The 23,678-nt window shown below is 41.0% G+C and overlaps 1 non-coding gene and 1 pseudogene across 1 annotated transcript; both read left to right on the forward strand.

Annotated features, from left to right (window-relative positions):
* Positions 1–1,458: 1,458 nt before the first annotated feature.
* LOC130025641 (small nucleolar RNA SNORA61) lies at positions 1,459–1,588 on the forward strand. Its single transcript, XR_008792770.1, has one exon. It is a non-coding gene; the product is annotated as a small nucleolar RNA SNORA61 (small nucleolar RNA).
* Positions 1,589–2,111: 523 nt separating this feature from the next.
* The window catches only part of LOC130025380 (propionyl-CoA carboxylase alpha chain, mitochondrial-like), a 113,812-nt pseudogene continuing 92,245 nt past the window's right edge, over positions 2,112–23,678 (forward strand).

Raw genomic sequence — 23,678 nt, forward strand, 5'->3', positions numbered from 1 at the left:
TAGTGCATGAACTCGTAACTCTCTGCAGTCTCTCTGGACAAAAGAATCATTTTGTTTTTAGGGGGCTGGAGACATAGTACAGTGGGTAGGGAACTAGCCTTGCATGTGGCTAACATGGGTTTGATCTTTGAGACTCTGTATGGTCCTGTGAACAGTGCCATGATTAATCCCTGAGCACAGAGCCAGGAGTAAGCCCTGAGCATTACCAGATGTGGTCCCTGCCAAAAAAAAACAATCACTTTGTTTTCAATGTGCAGTTATTCTATTGCCTAAGTTGGTGAAAAATATTTTCCTTCTAACTTAATACTATTATCAAAATTACTTACTCGATTCTTTCTCTAGTTCATATTATCAAGTATTTCTTGAGTTTCCACTGCATACAAAACACTGTGCTAGATATATTTAAGGCATTTAAAACTATAGTTTAAAAAAGCTTCCTCAAACTGCAAGTCTGTGTGGCTGATTGGACCTATAGATAGATACTATAGACTAGTGAAAAAACACAAGATAATATATGACTTTTTTAAGCAAAACTGTCAGAAAAAGTGCTGCAGACCTATTTAAGAAGACAAGAGTCATTTTTTCCCAGAGTCCTCACTGTGTGGTTGTTTCAGATCATTTCATGGTTTGTTTTGCCTCTTCTAGTGCCAGTTTTCTCACCAGTGTCTATCTAAATGCTGTTATATCTTTTTCTCTTTGCCCCACCCTCTCTCTTTCATTTCTACTTTCAGTTCCCTCACTTCTTTTACTTTCTCACTTCCCGTACATCTTTCTCCACCCACATTTAACCTCCGTCCCTTGATGAATGCATTCATTTATTTATCATTTAGGGCCTTGATATGAAGCTGGTCACTGTGGTTAAAGACCTGAGAAAAGAGTGATTTGTACCCCTAAGCATACATAGTGGAAGTTAGAAAAAGTAAAAAGACTAGTAGGGCCCAGTCTAATACGATCTGCAACCTAGAAGTGAGTAAGCTGAGTATGGTCTGGAGCTCAGATGAAAGACACCTAAAACAGACCAGGATGGGATTGTTGGTTCCAAGGGGAAAATGCTCTTGGGGAGTCAGAGAAAGAGGTTTCTAGATGCAGCAAAAGTTGCCTAAATGAGAAAATATATTCTGGAAAAAGGAAGCGAATGTATGGAAAAATCTAAAAAATGGCAGCATTGATGCATTTGAATAATGTCAAGAATCTGATCACTGGAGTGTAAGGTTTGAAGGGGGCAAAGAACAAAAATGTAAAGAATGAGGACATGTAGGGAAATGATATGATCCAAGTATGGAAGTGAGGGTTCATTTTTTTCCCAAACAAATCCTTTATTTGCATACAGAAAACAAGACTCTAGCCTGGGTGAGAAGGATACTCCAGGCTCCCTTGCAGCAACCCTTTTCTGGTCAGAAAAATCCAGAAAAGTCCGCTTTCCCTACTCTCTCTGATCACTACTCAAAAAATAATCAGACCCTCATGTTCCCTTTCACATCGGATCTGAACACTTCTCTTGGTCATAAAAGGAGGGATAGTAACACTGAAGTTGGCTTCACAGGGCTCATACTCTGCCATGTAGCACAGGGGCTAGTTTAAGACAAATTTTTTAAAAAAAAAGAAGAAGAAAAATAAACAGGATAGCTAGCAGAAAGACTCATTTATTCTCTTGTTCCAGTTAAAACTTGCTTTACCAAGAAGAATGGGACAACTCAGGAGATGCCCCTAAACACTGTGTGGCTGGCCAGCAAAGAGCTAATAGGTGGACACTCCCGACCCAATGACATACCACCCCTGGGAAAACTGTTCCTCCAACCTTTCTAGAGATGACACCTTGACATGCTATGGGTTGAATGCCGCTTTGAAACAAGAGAAAATCCTAGACTTATAAGAAGTCCCCTACAGGCCTGGCATCCAAAAGCCACCCAGATCCTTCATTGCAATCCTTTCACCTCTGCTCACCAGATGGGGACCAGGGCTGGGGACCCCAGGCCAACAGATCACAGTATCTCATTATATTCTGCTCTGTACATCCACAGAGATCTGTAAGTAGACAACCAAGCTACCACAGATGCTCTTAACCAGATGTTAAAGTATCTCTTAGACTTGGCCTGGAGGGAGACCTTGGCATGGGCTTTGGAGACCTGGTGAAGGATCAGCTTCTGTGCAGGCTCCGGGTTGAAGCTTCACTACAAGAAGGCCCCATCCCCCACCCCGAAGACCAGCATGTTGGATTAGCAGCAGCCATCAGGCAGCCTGGCAGGACTGGACAGAATCCAGGACAGCATAAGGAAGAGCGAGACCTCTGCAGGTCAAAGATTTGGAGCTCAAGAATAACTCCAGTATGTTTAATGGAGGTTAGCATCAGGGAGGTGCTGCTTGGAACCTTTCATTATTGTTCACCCCTCCATCCCCAGGGGCCTCTGGCCAAACTCCAGTGCCTGTTTTAAATCCTCAGCTCTTATCACCCTGCCTCTGAATGCTGGAGACTGAGTTTAGCTTAGTGGCACTGTGTGCAGTTTTCTACAAAGGTGCTCCTGAGTTATCAAGTGGACAGATTCTGGTTCCTCCACATCAGCATCAGCCTGCTATGTTTGTTAAAGGGTAGTCCAGACAAGACTGCAATCTAGTGAGGTCAAATATACAGTCACGTGGCCACTCAGGAGCCCAAGGGCATACGTGGATATCTGCAGCTCATCAGCCAGCAGACGCATGGGCCACCCACTTCAACATAATCTCCAGGGTCTTCTGCTGCTCTTGAGAATTCCTCAGGGAGAATTCTGTAATCAGAATGCGAGTACCAGCATTCTTTCACTTGAGCTCCTTTAAGATAAATGACCAGAGAAACCCTATTCCTCCCAGCTGAGCTTGTTGTTAGTACTTGTTATAAAAAGGTTTATGCTCTGTTCTTTATTAATATGGCTGTCCTTTCAATGTACTCTTAAAACACAAAAATTCTGTCTTGTTCAATCAGTTCAATCTCCACATCATGACTAGCAAAGTACTCAAAAAGTGTTCAAAGAAATTTGAATATACTTGTATTTCTCAAAACAAGCAATAAACCAGAATTTAGTTGTCTGTCTTTTGATTTCTTTTATTTTGCTGCCAATTATTAAAAATAAATCTTATTTAATACAAAGTTACTGTTATGGCATTAAAAAGATAATAATTTTGTCATCCATTTGTAAAAAATCAGTAAAAAGAAAACCCTTTATCTTAAATTTATGGAAGGTATTATATAAATGTTTGATTTAATTTCCAACATAAAGAAAATATTTTAGAGAATTATGTTCTTTTACTGTTAAAGACAGTACTCTAAAGTACTCTTTCTAATACCTTAAGAATTTTTCTTTTACTGCTTCTCATTTTTAAAGCTATACTTCTATTTACCCTACAAATATATTTATACCTCTACCAAAAACACCTGGAAAAAGTGTTAAATCTATGACTACTAATCTAAAATGCAAGATATTCAGGGAATACAAGAAAAAAATTTATTAAACCTAAAACTTGAACCTTGAACAATAAACAGCAATGCAAACTCTTTCCAAGTTTTCCTATTCCCTGCTTAGACAAGCAGTTGTTTCTTCAGCTCGAGTTATCCTAGCAGATCTGAAGGATCACAGCTATGATGGTGGCAGCCTACCGTTGACACTGAACTTGTGGTTAATTGTGGAGTTCTGCCACAAAACCACCTCACTACCACAAGCTGGATTCTTGCCCAGGAGAGTGACAAACTGCCAGGTCAAGCAATGTACAGGAGGCAGCAAGAGCAAACTGCCTTTTACCCCAGACCGCAGTTCTTTCTGGATTTCAAATAGAGCCAGCATCAGTTCACAGCAAAGAAAAAATTGGAAGCATGCATTCTCCACCAAATCTGCCAACAATGTAATTACCCTGTTTTTCAAGAGCTCTGTCTAGTCTGTTTCTAGCATCATCAATAAATGTGACATTATTTTTTATTAGCAATGTTTAAATGTGCATTGGGAATGAAGGTAAAATTACAGTCACATTTCTGTTAATTACTAGATGAAATACCTCCATATGATGATTGCAACAAGAGCAAATAACATATGTTCGTATATGTAATCAAACTGAACACACAACACTGTTGCTTGGGGAATTTTATTTGGAAGGCAGATAAATAGGCTATTAAGGAAGAAACTTTGGCATCAGTCAAATGTGGTTACCATGATGTAGCTACAAGAACTTGGACGTTACTTAATATCTCATGTTACCTCCTTCATCTGTGGAATGTGGATAACAATATCCACCTCAGAGGGTCATTATTATGGATTACATTAAAATAGCATGTAAGATGCCTAACAATGTCTAGATGTCCAGCAGGTAAATTTTTAGTTTAGTTTTTATTTATTTATTTATGTATTTATTTATTTTTACTTGGGCTGGAGCGATAGCACAGCAAGTAGGGCGTTTGCCTTGCACTTGGCCAACCCTGGTTCGATTCCTCCGCCCCTCCCAGAGAGCCCGGCAAGCTATCGAGAGCATCTCACCCACACGGCAAAGCTTGGCAAGCTCCCCATTACGTATACGATATGCAAAAAACAGTAACAACAAGCATCACAATTTGTTGTGAGACATTACTGGTGCCCGCTTGAGCAAGTCAATGAACAACGAGAGGACAGTTCTACAGTGCTATTTTTACTTATTGATTTATTTATTACTTTTTTTTTGTCCTCTTCCTCACCTTTCCCCATACCTTCAAGACCTTCCAGGATTCTATCAGACTTTTTCAAAGATTCCCAAATTATAACATCTGCTTAATTCATTTTCAAGGTTTTCTTTCAATGCTATTTCCATTCAACTTAATCTCTGTCTTCTTAACTATAAACCAAATAAATTAGCAGTACTTGTTTATCATAAAACAAAGGCTATAGAAATTTTAGTGCACTATTTTATTGGTCTTTAAATGAAAAAAAATCGCAAATTAAGATTGGATAGTGTTGAGGAAACACCTAGCTCTGTGCTCTGGGATTATTCAGGTGGTGCTTAGGAGATCATATGTGGTGTTAGGAATCAAAGCAGCCAGTTATATACAAAGCAAGAGATACTGTTCTATCTTTCCAAAACCAGTAAATTAATTTTTTAAAACAATATTTTGAAATCTTTTTGTTTGTTTTGTTTTGGAGCCATACCCAGCTGTGCTTGAGGGAACTTACTCCTTAGGAGTGACTCCTGGCAGGTGCTTAGGAACCCTATGGAGAGCTAAGGATCAAACCCAGGTTGATCATTATTAGGCAAATGCCCTACCCACTGTATTATTTCTCCAATCCTGAAAATTAATGTTTAAAGAAGTCATCAAATGTTATTTTTATAGTGTTTTGAAACAGTATATCTTATATCTCATTCTGCTAAAAATGCTGCTTTAGGTACTATATATCACTATCACTGTCACTGTCCTCCTGTTGTTCAATCGATTTGCTCGAGAGGGCCCAGTAACATTGTAAGACTTGTTGTTACTGTGTTTGGTATATCGAATACGTCACGGGTAGCTTACCAGGCTTTGCCGTGGGGGTGAGATACTCTCGGTAGCTTGCCGGGCTCTCCAAGAGGGGCAGAGGAATCAAACTCGGGTCGACAGGGTCGGCTGCATGCAAGGCAAACGCCCTACCCGCTATATATAGTAACACAATTTATTTTTTAAATTCAAGCATTAAGGGGCTGGAGCGATAGCACAGCAGGTAGGGTGTTTGCCTTGTACGCGGCTGATTCGATTTCCAGCATCCCATATGGTCCCCTGAGCACCACCGGGGGTAATTCCTGAATGCAGAGCCAGGAGTAACCCCTGTGCATGGCCAGGTGTGACCCAAAAGGCAAAAAAATAAAATAAAAATCAAGCATTAAAAATAAATTTTATTCACAGTAACACTAAACATATAAAGACAAAAAAATTTATGCTTGCAAAACTTTATTTATTCGTTTAGCATGTGCCAGGTATTGCCCTAGATAACAAAAGTACAAATATGCATAAGATATAGTCCCTGTCTCAGTTTAGTAGAAAAAATATATATATAAACAACTGCAACAATGGTATGAAACCATCTAATTTGCCCTTACCAAGTCTAGATGTGGAACAAAAGAAAAGTCAGAGATAAAAAAGATGCTGGTCAGGGGGGCAGAGTGATAGTACAGTGGGTAGTGAGTGCATTTGTGTAGCATACAGCCTATCCAGATTCTAGCCCTGGGCACCCTGAGCACCACCAGGACTCATTCCTGAGTGCAGAGTCAGGAATAAGTCCTGAGCACTGCCAGGTGTGACCCCAAAACAAAACAAAACAAAAACAAAAGAAAAAAATCATGCTGCTATGGATATTGTAGAATAGCTGTGGTAGATAAGGAAAAGGTAGAGCGTTCTTCACAGTGTGTAGTACATATAACAAACATAGAAACATGAAACAATACAGGCATTTCTGGAACTGGAGCTGAGGTAGTATGATTTGGAATAGAAAGAAGATAAACATGGAGAAACATAGTTGAATATAAACATGAAATTCAAATCATGGAATGTTCTCTAGACCATTCTAAAGAATTTGACATCTATTTTGAGTAGGTGATAAAGAGTTGATAAAGACTAAATTGGGGGAACAGGCCTGGAGAGATAGTACAGCAAGTAAGGTGCTTGCCTGGTACATAGTCTACCAGAGACTGATTCCCCAGCACCACATGTGATCCCCTGAGCACCACCACGAGTAATCCCTTAGGCACAGAGCTAGGAGTAAGCCCTGAGTACTGCTGGCTGTGGACCCAAAACCAAAATAAATAAGGTAAATATGAAATATTCCACTGTTTTGTTAATTGGGTATGATTAATTGGGCTGGTCATGATTAATATTAATTGTGTATTTTGAAGGTCAGTACTGGTACTGCATGAAAGATAGCTTGGGAAAAAAAGTGAGATCAGGGGTTCGAGAAATAGTATTCTTGCCTTGCACACAGCAATCCTGTGTTCTATATCCAGCATCACATACGGTCCCCGGAGCACAAAGCCCTGCCTGAGCTTACTTACTTACTTACTTACTTACTGACTGACTGACTGACTGACTGACTGACTAACTGACTTACCAGGTTTGCGGCATCCCCTCCTGCAAAAAAAATCACTATCAATGTCCTCCCATTGTTCATCGATTTGCTCAAGCGGGCCCAGTAACGTCTCCACTGTGACAATTGTTACTGTGTTTGGCATATCTAATATGTCACGGGGAGCTTGCCAGGCTTTGCCGTGTGGGCAAGATACTCTCGGTAGCTTACCTGGCTCTCTGAGAGGGGCGGAGGAATCGAACTCGCGTTGGCCATGTTGGCTGCATGCAAGGCAAATGCCCTACCCACTGTGCTATCACTCCAGCCCGCAAAATAAATAAATAAATAAATAAATAAAAAGAAGAAAAGGAAAAATGGTTATATCAAAGTCAGAAATATCCTTTCAGACTTTTTAATAGGATAAATAGAAAATAAAGTTCTGTTAGGCAGTCACAGATAATTTGGAAAGGAAAGATTAAGTTAACAGAAAAAAAATTTTCTGATGAATTCCAGAGAGCTGGTGTGTGAGCAGAGGAAGAAGGTGACAGGCAGTCCCTAGCTCTAACTTCTGTGAATAGAATATATTGAAATTATAGCACTGTCACTGTCCACCGTCCACTGTTCATCGATTTGCTCGAGTGGGCCCAATAATGTCACCAATTTGAGACTTGTTGTTACTGTGTTTGACATATCGAATACATCACGGGGAGCTTGCCAGACTTTGCCGTGTGGGAGAGATACTCTCTGTTAGCTTGCCGGGCTCTCCAAGAGGGATGGAAGAATCGAACTCGGGTCAGCCATGTTGGCTGCTTGCGAGGCAAGGCCACCCACCTACAAGATGATCAGACTTCTTCGTCAACACCCTGAATGATCATTTTGAGGCTCTTCGTGTTCCTAGAACAAGCAGACGCCATTGGGCTACATTAGCATGCGACAGGGACGCATGGAGACATTTCTGGCACCCGCTCGAGCAAATCGATGAGTAATGGGATGTCAAGTGATCAAGTGATAAAAAAATGGTGTTTTTTTTTCTTTTTGGGTCACACCCGGCGATGTACAGGGGTTATTCCTGGCTCATGCACTCAGGAATTACTCCTGGCGGTGCTCAAGGGACCATATGGGATGCTGGGAATTGAACCCGGGTCGGCCGTGTGCAAGGCAAACGCCCTACCCTCTGTGCTATCTCTCCAGCCCCAAAAATGTATTTTTTATAAAGGAAAATGCATTTTTATAAATAAAAATGTACCTCTATTTATAAAAAATACCTACAAGTAAAGAAAGAAGAATTTACAAAAACATCCAACACACCTCTATATTAAATAAAAACATTCAACATACCTCCAAAAGACTAAAGAAAAAATAAAACCAAACAGCTATTATTCAGTTTCAATGCATGGTACATCTCAGTCTGATCCTTGTATTTTTTCTTGCATCTTTTAAAAAAATCAATGAGAATTCATTTTTTAAAAAGTCCAGATAATAAGACAATTTAAATGGTCTTGTTCAGCATTCTTTGCTTAAAATCACAATAATTCCTCTAGTTCTCAAAACCATAACATTTAACTAGATCACAAATAAAAAGCAAGATAAAGATTTTTAATTTAAAGAAATTTTAAAGTGTCTACTCAGAAAATTCAAACAAAGGCAAGCATATTTGATGTCCTTTTTCTGCTATATAGCCAAGATTTACTACAGTACAGTCCTCCATTTAACATAATGTTAGTCTTCACTAGAATTATGCTTGGACTGTTCCCAGTGACAACCTTCTTGGCTTGGTGCTTTGGTAACTATATTAAATGTAAGTGCAAAAAGTAAAAAATAACAAGAACCCTATATAAATTCAAGGTTTTAGTACTGTTTTTTGGGATATATAATCATGTTTGGAAGGATGAGTAACATCCGTTCTACTGTGGACAAGACCTTAAACAAATCACTATGGGTTTAACCAGTAAACTTCAGGGCATGCCTGATTTTATCCCTAATGACCCCTTTTTACAGGTGAAAAGGTTTACATCAGATTTCCTCTCATTATAACCTCTCAAAGGTTGTCCCAACCAGCAACCCACTCTCTTTAAACAAATACCAGCCAACCAGGAAACCATGAGGTTTTATTGTGCTATAAAGAGTCCAGACATTTTCAGGCCTTCATAGGAATGAACCTGACTAAATCTTTACTAAAATAGTTTCAAAATAAACTCTAGGCTCCAAGTTTCTTTAACAATCAAAATTCCTTCATCCTTCATCAACCTTATTCTCAGGCTCTTTACTCTTTTAGAGCTAGACCACAGGCAATTTCTCTAGGCACGTATTCATAAGAACTAAAGGGGTTCACTCTGTTACTGGGATAAAAGGAGGGAAATAGGGGCTGGAGAGATAGCACAGAGGGTAGGGCGTTTGCCTTGCACACGGCCGACCCGGGTTCGATTCCCAGCATCCCATATGGTCCCCTGAGCACCGCCAGGAGTAACTTCTGAGTGCAGGGCCAGGAGTAACCCCTGTGCATCGCCAGGTGTGACCCAAAAAGAAAAAAAAGGAGGGAAATATGGTGGCTTCATTGCCTCACACACATTTTCTTTTGTCATTCTATTTTCCAATTCTTCCCCTTTATTTTGCTTTTTTTATATTGGGGGGTGTTGTTGGGGGTACATCCAGTGGTAAAGAGGGCTTATTCTTGTCTCTGCACTAAGCGATCACTCCTGCTGATGGTATTGGAGTGGTATTGCTGGGTCAAATGGGAGCTCAATTTCTAATTTTTTGAGAATCGTCCATACTGTTTTCCAAAAGGGCTGAACCAGTCGGCATTGACACCAGTAGTGAAGAAGGGTCCCTTTCTTTCCACATCCAGCACCGGTTGCTTTTGTTCTTTTGGATGTGGACTAGTCCCTGTGGTGTGAGATGATATCTCATTGTTGTTTTGATCTGCATCTCCCTGATGATTAATGATCAGAAAGAGAGGGACAGACATAGATTGCATTCATCTGGGGAACATAAAGTAACAAAATAGGAGACTAACACCCAAGAATAGCCGAGATAAGTACCAGGAGGTTCACTTTATGGTTTGGAGGCCAGCCGCACATGTGGAGGGAAGGGGCAGCTCAGATAGAGAAGGGAGCACCAAATAAAGCCTGTCGGGAGGATCCTCCCAGGATGGGAGATGCATGCTGAAAGTAGATTATAGACCGAACATGATTGCCACTCAATGCCTCTTTTGCAAACCACAGCACCCAAAAGGAGAGAGAGAACAAGGGGTAATGCCCTGCCACAGAGGGAGGGGTGGGATGGGGGGAATGGGGGTGGGAGTGATACTGGGATCAGTGGTGGTGAAAAATGGGCACTGGTGGAGGGATGAGTACTCCATCATTGTATAACTGAAACCCAAGCACAAAAATTTGTAAGTCTACAACTGTACCTCATGGTATTTCACTAACAAAAATTAAAAAAAAAAAAACCTTAAAAAAATTTAAAAATCATCTAGATAATGTTTACCCAGCTGTTTAAAAAAAAAAGCAGTCCCAGAGATCTTCATTTAATGCCTGCATCTCTGTTAGGTACCCGTATTGATCCTAATGAAGAAAGTCAAGGAATGACATGGTCCTGAGCTAGACCAGTGCTGCATTAAGACCTAGGATTATTTGCACTTACTTAATAATGAATAATAATGAACTAAAGTGTGTATCTCTAATATTCATATTATGGGTGGTGAGGTAGTATGAGAATAAGGAATTTGCCTTTCATGTGGATGACCACTTTTTGATCTCTGGTACCATAGATGCTCCCCCCAAACACTGCCAGAGCTCACTCATGAGAACAGAGCCAGGAACAGTCCTTGATAACTGCAGAGTATAGCTCAATTCCCACCTCTCTTCACACCCACAAAAATTCATATGATAAAGCCCTAATTCACAAAGTGACTATTTGAAGAAAAGACTCTTCCAGTGGTAACTGAGGTTAAATGAGGTCATAAAGGTGGACCATAATCCAATTTGACTTGTGTCTGGGATGCACATCCACAGGGAAAAGGCCATGTAAGGTCAGAGCAGGAAGATGTCTGTTTACAAATCAAGAAGAGAGGTCTCAAAAGAAACTCCCTGCCAGCAACTTGATCTTGAATTTCTAGCTTCTTGAATGTGAAGAAATAAATTTCTGCTGTGTAAACCACACAATTTGTGGTATTTTGTAATGGCAGCTTGAGTAGACCAACACAATTAGAAAAATTAACTACCTGCTTCTCTTAAACTATGTACATATATCATATATGAGGAATTGTGTCAAGATGATGCTTAACTATCCTCACTATAATAGTTGCCTGCATTTATATGGCATTTTGTAATTTATAATGCCTATTCACATGCTCTGTTGCACTTGAACTTTGCAACAGCCTATGATGTAAGCAAGACTCAAGGCAATTGGACATGCCAGGTTTCTTACAAATTCTTGGGTTGAATTCAGAGCTTCTGACCCAAATATTAAGATTATTTTTCCCATAGCTTGCACGTGTAGACATGCACGTACACACACATTATTATATAAAAGACCCATTCCAAGAAATGTCCTTAGTTTTAGGAAGTAAATCTTTCATCCCTGTTTTGTAGTCAAGTAAGATATACTTTCAGGAATTCAAGAGATACACCCAAACATTAATAGCAAAGATGAGATCAGAATACTGTACAAAATTCCTGATACTAATTTCTCTTCTCAAATGGAAAACTAGGAAGTAACAAAATTCTCCCAATCACATACATTTAGAGTATGCTTTTGGCCAGGCAGGGCCCATCGTTTTGTGTGGTATTCTAGTAATAGGCATAGGTTTGCTCAGATGCCAAATTACACAAATTTGCAGAATACCAGACTAAACAATGGACTATTACTTAAGAAATAATACAAAATGTAAATAGGAAAAAAAAAGTACAATAGCAGTTCAAAATACAGAAGTGATTCCTTTCATTTTCATTTCCTAGAAATTCCTACTCATTTAAGGCAACATTTTTTAATTGTAAATTAGTGTGTGTAGACACTATACACATGATATTTGCAATTTCTGGAATTGTAGTGGAGGAAATTAGATTCTAAATATGTATTTCATGCCCCTAGTTTGTGTTCTCTGACAAACAGAAGCCAAAATAAATTAGACATTTAAGAGATGTACTGGGGGTAGTGTCTGTGAAGGAAAACAGAGAGAGAAAGCCAAAGAAAGAAGGGAGACCTTTTATTCAGAATGTAATGCAAGTCTAACTTTATTGAAAGAGGAGAAGGGAGAGTTGGTAAAAAGGGTCTTACCCTAGGTATGCACCTAAGAAGGTTTCAGCCAGGTCAATAGGGAGATTTTGAGAAAAAGGCTCAAAGTCCTTGTCTCAAAGAAATAGACCTAGGTGAATTACCCCTATCTTGCTATTCTTGGCTAGACATCTGATGGAAATGTTTACTCAGTACAAGAAAAGGACTGAATCTAGAGGGAAAGGGTTTTATCTAATAATCAATCATGCTCCCCACAGTCGTTTTGAGTGGCATATGTTTGTTTGTGAAAGTCCACCTCTACCCCTAGAAAAATCTGCTTCACTGTACAGATTCCATGATCTCTGTGGGCCTCTCCCCCTGAGGGGGAAAAATGTAGAAGAAGGTTTATAAGATGCATCAGAGCATGCACTGCTTTAATTGGCCTTAAGGCTGCAACTGATTTACATCCTCTCTCTCCTCTATTGTCCATTCTAAATTTCCATCACTCCATCTGTTGCCTGGCCAATCTTATGATGTGGATGTGTCCAAAACATTAATTTCTGATAGATCATACTCCTTAGAAATAATTTGCTTTTCAAATCAGGGTTATTGTCTGTGTTCATGCTTGACAACAGTGGATCAAATAAAAAAGGAGACTTCCAAGGAAATTACTTGAGTTTCATAAAGTTTTATTCTCTGTTCTGTAGAAGTGTCATTACCTCTCACTTCTTAGTGAACAAGATAAATTACTCCTTCTAAGATGTGACATCTATCTTCATCTTCTTGTCTCTGGATGCAGTGGTTAATAATGCCCTGGCAGCTTCCACAGTTCACTGAAATGTTCTGTCATCTGATGAAATTGCTCTCCTTCTGGATAGCAGAATCTATAAGTGTTCAGAGCCCAGAATTTCAGATACAGAAAGCACTAAATCCCCAAGTTGGTTTTTGAGGGAGATGGTAAGTGGGGCCATATCTGAATCCAGCCATTGGTGTCCATTGTGTTTTCCTGTTGTTGTTATTGTTGTTTGTTTGCTTGGGAGACACACCTGTCATTTCTAAGGGGTTATTCTTGGATCTACACTCAGAAATCACATATGGCAGTTAAGGAAACCATAAGGGATACCAGTGATACAAACTGGTATGCAAGGTGCCCTAACCACTCTACTATCGCTCTGACCCCTGTGTCCATTAATGTTCTTCCTATTGGAGATCTAGCACCAAATGAGGCCTCCAACTTAAATCTGTTATCTCCTGTGATGTCCACCACATTTGCAGCAGCATCCTTATCCCAGTTCATACCTATGGCATTATGGGGTTAGTGGGAATGAAGGTCCCATATGACTAGTTGAAGGGGTGAAAACAAGTCTAAGATTCTTCGGAACAGGATAATGTTACATTTTTCAGTGTTGCTTTTGAGACAAATTTTCAACGATGCATTTAGAAGGCTATTGATTGTTCGGTGGAGTTATTTTACTCCATTTACTTCATTTACCATTGAATGCTTCTTCTATGGTGTTGGATGCTTCAAAGATTTTGAATGCTTTTAAATAAAATGTTAGTGAATCCCCATTGTCATCACTTGTTCCTGTACACCCCCTTCACCTCCTACACAGTGAAGTGTTTCACCTGTTTAGATATTTCTGTGATAAATTAGGGATCAGATATTCTTAAGCCCTTGGGTTGTGGTGCCAGCTCAGGCATTGTAATCAGGAAATATTTAACCCAAAATGGATACAGAATACATACAAATCTTACGAAGACAAAGACCAGCTCCAATAGTTGACTAACTTTCAAATAGCAAATGTGGTCTTATCAATAAATAAAGATATATTTGGTTTATATTACTGACTAATTCATTCAAAAGCAGCAGAAATGGAATCAGCTTTGGTAATGAAATAATCCATACATTTGTTACCAGACAAGGTAATGCTGAAAAGTAGAAAAGTGTTATGTATGAAACCCTATCAGAAACAGTACAGTAAACCACAATGCAAAAACATGTATTTTTAAAATGTGCCCCTCCTATAGACCGAACATGATGGCCACTTAATACCTTTATTGCAAACCATAACACCCAAAAGGAGAGAGAGAGTAAAAGAAAATGTACCTGCCACAGTGCCGGGGATGGGGGGGTTGGGAATAGATGGGAGGAATACTGGGAACATTGGTCGTGGAGAATGGGCACTGGTGGAGGGATGGGTACTTTGAACATTGTATGACTAAAACATAAGCACGAAAGTTTGTAAGTCTATAACTGTACCTCATAGTGATTCATTAAAAAATAAAACAATTTAAAAAATTTAAAAAATAAAAAAGAATGAGGAAATAATCTGTCACTGTCACTGTCACTGTCTTCCCGTTGTTCATCGATTTGCTCGAGTGGGCCCAGTAACGTCTCCATTGGAGACTTTTGTTGTTACTGTGTTTGGCATATCTAATACATCACAGATAGCTTGCCAGGCTCTGCCGTGTGGGCGAGGTACTCTCAGTAGCTTGCCGGGCTCTCCGAGAGGGGCAGAGGAAACAACTCGGGTTGGCCATGTTGGCTGCGTGCAAGGCAAACGCCCTACCGCTGTGCTATTGCTCTAGCCCAGGAAATAAATGGTAATTAAAAAAATAAAAATAAATAAAAAGTGCCCCTCACCTAACTATAGTGGTGGGTGTGAGACAAAGAGGGCAAGAGATAGAAATTGGGTTGAGGCATGCCCCCAGTGCATCTTCCCACACTCAGCAGTGAAGAATCCTGGCAGGCACCACAACACTGGAGAGTTCTCTGGGCCCCAAGCTGAGCCAATATCACCGGGGTGCCCCAGATGGAGCAGGTACGGTCTCCCCACCTTCTCCAGATAGAATCCTGGTGACCATGAGCTTCTACAAGCATGGCTCTGGTATGTGGGGACCAGGACTTTTTCTCTAAACCATGCAGCCACTGATATACAAAGTGAACAATGGAAAATAGATGATCTAGCATCTGCCCCTAGAAGGCAGGCTCGAATGGTTGTGGGAATATCCAAGCAAATTATAATGCCAAAACTATAGAGAGAGTATCTGAATAATTGTCTGCCATAGAGGCAGGGTAAGGACTGAGATGGAAATGGATGGGATAATGGAGATATTGGTGGTGGAAAGTTTGCACTGATGGAGGGATGGGTGATGCATCATTGTATAGCTGAACATCAAACATGAAAGCTTTTCAACTGTATCTCACAGTGGCTCATGCTTCTGGACTGTGAATTAAACTACCCCCCCCCATCGTGCCATCCCGGGGGGAAAGGGCATTGTCTCTTCTGCATTCTTCCCCTCAGTGGCATGGTGACTGCCATCTTTCAGAGCCTATTGGACTGAGAGGTACATGCCTGTGGTGATGAGACTCGTGGGGCTTCACAAGATGGGGGCTGGAACCAACCCTTCTCGCTGCCCCAACAAGTCCCCAAGTTGCCACCCACGAATTGCTCATCTGGCTCCTGAATGGCCATGATCTTAGAGGCACAAAAACCAATCTCAGAACCCAGTGACTTCTGGCAGAAATCCCTCCGGACGTAATTACTAAAATATTAGAAATCCAATATGCTCTTCATTATCAGCAATAGAAAACAAATTATCTAATGGTGCCTTCTCTGCAGGTCTTAATGTTGGGAGAAAATTCCAAATAATAATGGTAGGTCTTCTGTTGAAAAATTGAAAGCAATCAAAATAGAGAGTAAAGTGGAAATCATCTGCCGCACTGACAGGGGAAGGGGTGGGATGGGGGGTATACTGGGGTTCTTGGTGGTGGAAAATGTGCCCTGGTGAAGGGATGGGTGTTTGATCATTGTATGACTGAGACTTAAACCTGAAAGCTATATAACTGTTCCCACTGTGATTCAATAAAAAAAATAAGAATAATTTTTTTTAAAAAAAGAAATTGGATTGAGGGAAGTGGGTATTGGCGAAGAGATTGGTGTTGAAACAATATACACATGAAACCAATAATAAATAACTTTGTCATTTCATGGTTACTAATACATTTTTTCAGGGTCAGGTGAATGAGACCAGTTGTAGTTACTGGTATACTGGGGTTCTTATTATGATGAAACATCTCATTATGATGAAAGAGAAATCGAGAAGTTCTACATGGAGCTAGAGAAGTTCTATAAAGAAGACCACACCTTCTACAAGATCATCGTGGGTGATTTTAATGCCAAGATAGGACCGAGAAGATCAGCTGAAGAACTTCACATCGGGACCCATGGCCTAGAATGGAACGAACAGGGTGAGAGACTGTCTGAGTTCATCATGTCGACCAAGACCATCCATGGTAACTCACAGTTCCAGAAGGCCAAATCTAAATGCTGGACATGGGAGTCTCCCGATGGACGATTCCACAACGAAATAGACCACATAATATTCAATCGACGGTTTTTCCTGACCGATGTTGCTGTTACCCCAAAATTCCAAACGGGATCGGACCACCGTCTCCTTTGTGCAAAATTCTATTTCACAGAGCAGGGAGAAAGGGCTGCAAAGTTTAAGAAGAGAAGTCCCAGAACGACCACCAACTGGGACCTCTTTGTCACTATAGTGGCAACATGGGAAGATGCCATTGTTGACAATATTGACGAGGAATACGATCGACTGGTTCAGCACCTCCATGATTGTGCAAGGAACGCCAAGAGAGAGATTATAGCCACAAAAAAAGCCTGTCTTCGAAAACTCTTGAGCTTATTCACCAACGTGGTTTGGCGCATGCCTCAGGAAACCGCAAGCGAACATCCGAGCTCACAAAGCAGTGTAGAGAAGCGATCAAGTAAGACCTCAAAGAGAGAAGAGCAGAAGTGCTGGTAGATGCGGCAGAAGCTGGGAAAAGTATTCGTAATGCCCGCCTGTCCTTCGCCAACTATAAGACCAAGATGACTGCCCTCCGACGTCCTGATGGATCCATCACATCCTCCAGAATGGCAATGGAGAAGATTATCCATGACTTCTACTCAAATCTCTTCGATAGCCATGTCCACTTGCCAACATACCAAATTTCACAGGATGGATATGTCATTCCCAATGTTCTCCCTTCCGAAATCCGACACGCCATTTCGTCAGTAAAGAAACAAACAGCACCCGGCCCAGGCAAGGTCAGACCTGAACACCTGAAGAACCTGCCATCAGTACTCATCAATACACTAGCTCGGCTCTTCACTTGCTACCTGTCTGAATGCAAGGTTCTGTCCCAATGGAAAACCAGCAGGACCGTACTACTGTTCAAGAAGGGAGACATCCATGACATTGGCAACTATCGCCCGATCTGCCTATTGTCTGTCATCTACAAGTTGTTCACTCGAGTCATCCTAAATAGGATTGGCAGAACACTAGATGAAGGACAACCATGCAAGCAAGCCGGGTTCCGCAAAGGATTCAGCACCATCGACCATATCCACACAATAACCAAACTCATTGAGGTTTGTTGGGAGTTCAAGATGCCGCTCTGTTTAACGTTCATTGATTTAAAGAAGGCCTTTGATTCTGTCAAAAACGGAAGCAGTCATTGAAGCCCTAGCCAATCAGGGCATTCAAGCCCAATTCATCATGATCCTCTGTGAGCTGTATTGCGGATTCACTACCAGGATCTCACCATTCTACAAAGAAGTGATCGTTGATGTCAAGAGAGGGGTTCGGCAGGGTGATACCATTTCACTGAAACTTTTCAGTGCCACCCTCGAGAACATCATGCCACGACTGGAATAGGAAGGAATGGGAGTGAAGATAGATGGTCGGCAATTACACCACCTCCGCTTTGCTGATGACATTGTTTTAATAACACCAAACATCAGCCAAGCGGCACAAATGCTGGCCAACTTTGACCGTGAGTGTGGAAAAGTAGGACTACAGCTGAATCTTACGAAGACAATGTTTATGAGAAACAGCCTCGTTCCTGATGCCCCATTCGCTCTCAACAGAACGACCATCTCCGAATGCAACAGCTATGTGTACCTAGGTCGAGAAGTCAACATGACACATGACCTGGCACCCGAGCTGCACAGGAGAAAGAGAGCGGCTTGGAACGCCTTCAAGAACATCGAAGAAATAGCTAAGAGGACGAAGAACCTCCAGCTCTGGGCACATCTCTTTGATTCCACTGTTTTTCCTGCATTAACATATGCCTCAGAGACCTGGGCCCTATGCAAACAGGATGAGAATGCTATTCAGGTCTCCCAAAGAAGAATAGAAAGAGCTATGCTTGGAATATCACGTTTCACTCAAATGAGAGAAAAAATCCGGAGTTCTGACATCTGTCGACGATCAAGAATCAGGGACGCTGTCTCATTTGCCAAGGTGTCAAAAATCAGATGGGCTGGTCACGTAATGAGATTTAAAGACGACCGCTGGACTAGAGCCATTACTGACTGGATTCCACGGGATGTCAAAAGACCGCGTGGCTGCCCACCTACCAGATGGTCAGACTTCTTCATGAAGATCATGAATGATTGGTTTGAGGCTCTTCATATTCCCAGAGCGAACAGATGCCATTGGGCTACACTAGCACGCGACAGGGACAAATGGAGACGTTACTGGCACCGCTCGAGCAAATCGACGACTAACGGGAAGTTAAGTGATTTAAGTGAATACATTTTTTGCATGTAGAAGCCCCAGGTTTTTTTTTCTCTTTTTGGGTTACACCCGGCGATGTACAGGGGTTATTCCTGGCTCATGCACTCAGGAATCATTCCTGGCGGGAGACCATATGGGATGCTGGGAATCGAACCCGGGTCGGCTGCGTGCAAGGGAAGCACCCTACCCGCTGTGTTATTACTCCAGCCCCACAGCGTTAGGGCGTTTGCCTTGCACGCAGCCAACATGGCCGACCCAAGTTCAATTCCTCCGCCCCTCTCGGAGAACCCGGCAAGCTACCGAGAGTATCTCGCCCGTACGCAGAGCCTGGCAAGCTCCCCTGACGTATTCAATATGCCAAACACAGTAAAAACAAAGTCTCCAATGGAGACGTTACTGGGCCCGCTCGAGCAAATCGATGATCAACGGGAGGGCCTTTACTTTACTTTGCTTTAATAAATTTTTTAAAAATTGGTCCCTGTCATATAAAGTAACATAATGGGAGACTAACACCTAAGGACAGTGAGATAAGGATCAGGAGAATCACTCCAAGGCTTGGAAGCTGATCTCACATGTTTGGGAGAAAGGCAGCTAGGATAGAGAAGGGACCACTAAGCAAATGATGGTTAGAGAGCTCACTTGGGATGGCAGAAAGTAGACTATAGACCAAATATGTTGGCCGCTTAGTACCTGGCCACTTAGTATAGAAAACTACAACACCCAAAAAGAGAGAGAGAGTAAGAGGAGATGTGCCTGCCACAGAAGCAGTGCGTGGGAAGGGATTGGGGTGGCGGGAGGAATACTGGGAACATTGGTGGTGGAGAATGGGCATTGGTGGAGGGATGGGTACTTGAACATTGTATGACTGAAATGTAATCATGAAAGTTTGTAAGTCTGTAATGGTATCTCACAGTGATTCATTAAAATAAAATTAAAAAAAAAAAAGAAAATCATAATCACAAGAGCACTGGCTCACTCATGAGAGGTGGAACTGCAGATCAGGTTACATTAAGAAAAATAATGGTCCCTGTCTTAGCCTCTATCTACTACCAGTGCTACGTTGTTTAATGTTTATCACGACAATTTCAAGGTGTCCAGTAACAGATGCTGACTGGTCTAGTCTTTATACTTACACCATTATTCAGTATCTCTTTTCAGGTAAGTATTTTCTTTGGACTGTAAAGTATGATACAAAACTTCATTTACTTCTACATGGTTCTATATTTCCCTCCCTTCACTTTGGCGCTGTTGTTGCAATGTCTGGGATGGGTTGGGTGCTCTCACACACTTGATTGCAGTGTGCCAGAGACTGCATTTGTTACAGCGCCAAAAGTCCATAGCATTGTTACATAGCAACGTGGAGCATTGCCAGGTGGGATTCAAGCCTTCATGCTTACGAAGCAGGCACTCTATCACTGAACACATTACTGGGCTCTTCCTTTATTTTCTGTGTCCAATTCTCTAATTGTTTTCCATCTATGTCACTTTCTATATTTTATATACAGAGCCAATTCTCATTCCACAAAAATGTAGATGACTAGAAGCACTGTTAATAGCTCCACCCATTGGAGAGATTTTCCCTCTCCACTGTCTTTCAAGGCTATCTTAGAATGTGACAATAATGCAGTTAGGATCTTTTTAGCTTATAACTACATATAGGACAGATTCATCAATAAATTAGGTTTATCCTTTTCCTTCTCTTTCATATGGTCATAAAGAACTTCCCCATTCCACCAGTGTGGCCATAGGACAAGATGAGGAAGGGAGCTGTTGCAATTCTTATAATGATATTTTGGTCTGGGCTATCTGCTCATGCAGTTTATTATGTCCTTTTACCTGCTCAGGTATAATCCTGGGTGTTGAATGTCCATTTTGCTATAGATTTATTTAAAATTTTTAACTTGGGACTGGAGTGATAGCACAGTGGGTAGGGCATTTGCCTTGCATAAGCCAGGTTTGATTCCCAGCGTCACATATGGTCACCTGAGCACCACCAGGAGTAATTCCTGAGTGCAGAGTCAGGAGTTAACTCTAAGCATCGCCGGATGTGACCCAAAAAGCAATAAATAAATAAATAAATAATTTTTAACTTAATTAAGTAACAGTGATTTACAAAGTTATTGATAGCTGAATTTTAAGCATACAATGTTTCAACATCAATCACATCACCAGTGTTAACATTTCAAAGTTTGGTGGTTGTAATTTAGATCTTATGTTTTAAGTGTTGTTGAAGCTACATTTTGAAAATATAGCTATACCATCTCCCACATCACCAGAAATCTTGAGGCCCCTGGACCTGGTTCCCCTCATTCCTTCCCTTTTCTCATCTTCCTTTCCTCCCTCTATCTCACTTCTTCTCTTTCTCCCTGTACTCTGTAAAGGGTTATCTAGAATAATGGTGCAATGTCCCTCATAATAATTTTTTGTCTTGGGTGTAGATGCCCCTAAGTAGAATTAAAGTGTGATATGACACCTCAATTCTAAGTTTGCTGATAATTCTCCATACTCTTTTCTTATGGAAGGTTCCTCCCACTCCTATTTGGTTGAGGTCATGATAAATAGGTGTTTGGTCATGCCAAAGACTTTCTCTGCATTCATGGATATAATCATATCATTTTTATCTTTCCTTTTACTGTGCTGTGTATTACTATAATTGATTTGTGTATGTTGAACCATCTTTGCCTCCCTAGAATTAATCCCACTTGATCAAGATGTATTTTTTTTAAATGTAGAAGTACTGCTATTAATTCAGCCACTGATCAGCTGATTGAATTGGGCATAAACTCCACCTTACTTTTTTTTCACAATTTTATTTATTTATTTTTCTTCTTATATTTCTTTACTGAATCACTGTGGGAAAAGTTACAAAGCTTTCAGGTTTAAGTCTTGTTCATACAATGATCAAACACCTCTCCCTTCACCAGTACTCATTTTTCACCACCAAGAACCCCAATAAATCCCCCTACCACTCTTCCCAATGCCTGTGAGGCAGATGATTTCCACTTAACTCTTCTCTACATTGATTACATTCACTATTTCGACAAAAGATGTACCATTATTGTTTAGAATCCCCCCCGCAATTGGAATTGCTGAAAAGGCATTGTGAAATACTTTGTTTTCTATAGCTGGTTACGAGAATCATATAATTTCGCGTGGCCGCAATAGCGGCCTCGCAATTTGGGATTTCTGCAGAAAGAGCCAGATAATTACAAGATTGGTTTCTATGCATCCAGTGTTATGGCTGTGCCGGAGAGCCACTTGTGGGGGGCAAATCGTGACCTAGGTGAAGGACAAGCCGGTACTGCCCCCCCTTCCCATGAGACTGCAGTTGCCCTGTCACCACCGGCGCATACCTGGCTTTCCTATAAGCTCTGAGGCAATGGCCACCTTGCTGCTGTGCGGGAAAAAGGCCGAGGTAGCAACGCCCTTTCCCTCCCGGGGAGGTATGGTGCCTTAGTTTAACACATGGTCCATTCACTTTTCTGCCGCAAGCTGCTGGGCTCCTTTTGCCTCTGGAGCCATGGCCTTGCAGGAGAGCTGCTTGTGGGGGGCAACTCGTGACCTCGGTAGGGCTTGAAGGACAAGCAGGTACCGTCCCCCTTCCCATGAGACTGCAGTTGCCCCATCACTGCCGGCTCATGCCTGGCTTTCCAATAAACTCTGAGGTGACAGCCAACCTGCTGCCAGGCGGGAAAAAGGCAGAAAGGTGCATTATTTTTAAAAATTTCCTTACTTTTTAAACATTTCCTTACTTGTGATTGGCCTATTGAGTCTTTCTAATTTATCCTTGCTCAACTTTGGAAGATTACATGACTCTAAGAAGTTATAGACTTCTTCTAGGTTCTCCATCTTAAGTGCATAAAAGTCATTCACAGGAACTTCTCATCATGTTTTAAATTTCTGAAGGATCTGTTGTAATTTTCCCCCTTTTATCTCTGATCCAATTTATTTCAACATTTTCTATCTTTTTTGTGAGTTTAGCTAAAAGTTTATCTATCTAGTTTATCCTTCAAAGAACCAGATCCTGGTTTCATTGCTTTCTTGATTTCTAAGGTGGATTACTGCTCTATTTTTTACTATTTCCTCCCTTCTGCTATTTTTTGGGTTTAGTTGCTCTTTCTTCTCCAGATTTTGAGGTGTGTTTTAAGGTTTCTGATTTGGACTTTTTATTCTTTCTTAATGCATTGCTATGAATTCTCCCCACCCTTCTTAGAGCAGCTTTTGCTGTATCCCATAGATTCTGATAGCATGTGTCATTCATCTCACTAGTTTCAAAGAATCTTTTTATTTATTCCTTGATCCAGATGTTGTCTGGCAGTGGGTATTTTTTTAATTTTTCCTTTTCAGGAACGTTTAATGAGACCTTGTGGCTTACAAAGTTGTTCATAATAGAGTTATTCCAGGCATGAAACATTCTAACACCAATTCCACCACCAATGTTCCCTTCCCTCCACTAATATTCCAAGGTTCCCTCCCACCCTGCAACTTAACCCACTGCAGGAATATAAAAAATTTATTTAACATTTCTTGGTCCAATAAAATTTAAAGGAATGGCAAACAGCATTATTTTTTAAAAGAAATCAATAGACAATTTGTGATGATTGTTTCATATTTTTAACCTTTCTGGTAGAAGACAACCATGTACAACATTAGTGAATGTCACACTCAGTGCTGCGTGATGGAAAATTTCTCCTGTCCTTCAAAGGAGCTCTTTTTTTTCATATTGAACCACCATGAAAAACAGTTACAAAACTTTCATGATTGAGCTTCAGTCATACAATGATCAAACACCCATCTCTCCACCAGTGAATATTTTCCACCACCAATGTTCCCAGTAACCTTCCCCCACCTCCACCCCCACTC

Source organism: Sorex fumeus, unplaced genomic scaffold, assembly GCF_029834395.1.
Source record: "Sorex fumeus unplaced genomic scaffold, SorFum_2.1 ptg000030l, whole genome shotgun sequence".
NCBI lineage: Eukaryota > Metazoa > Chordata > Mammalia > Eulipotyphla > Soricidae > Sorex > Sorex fumeus.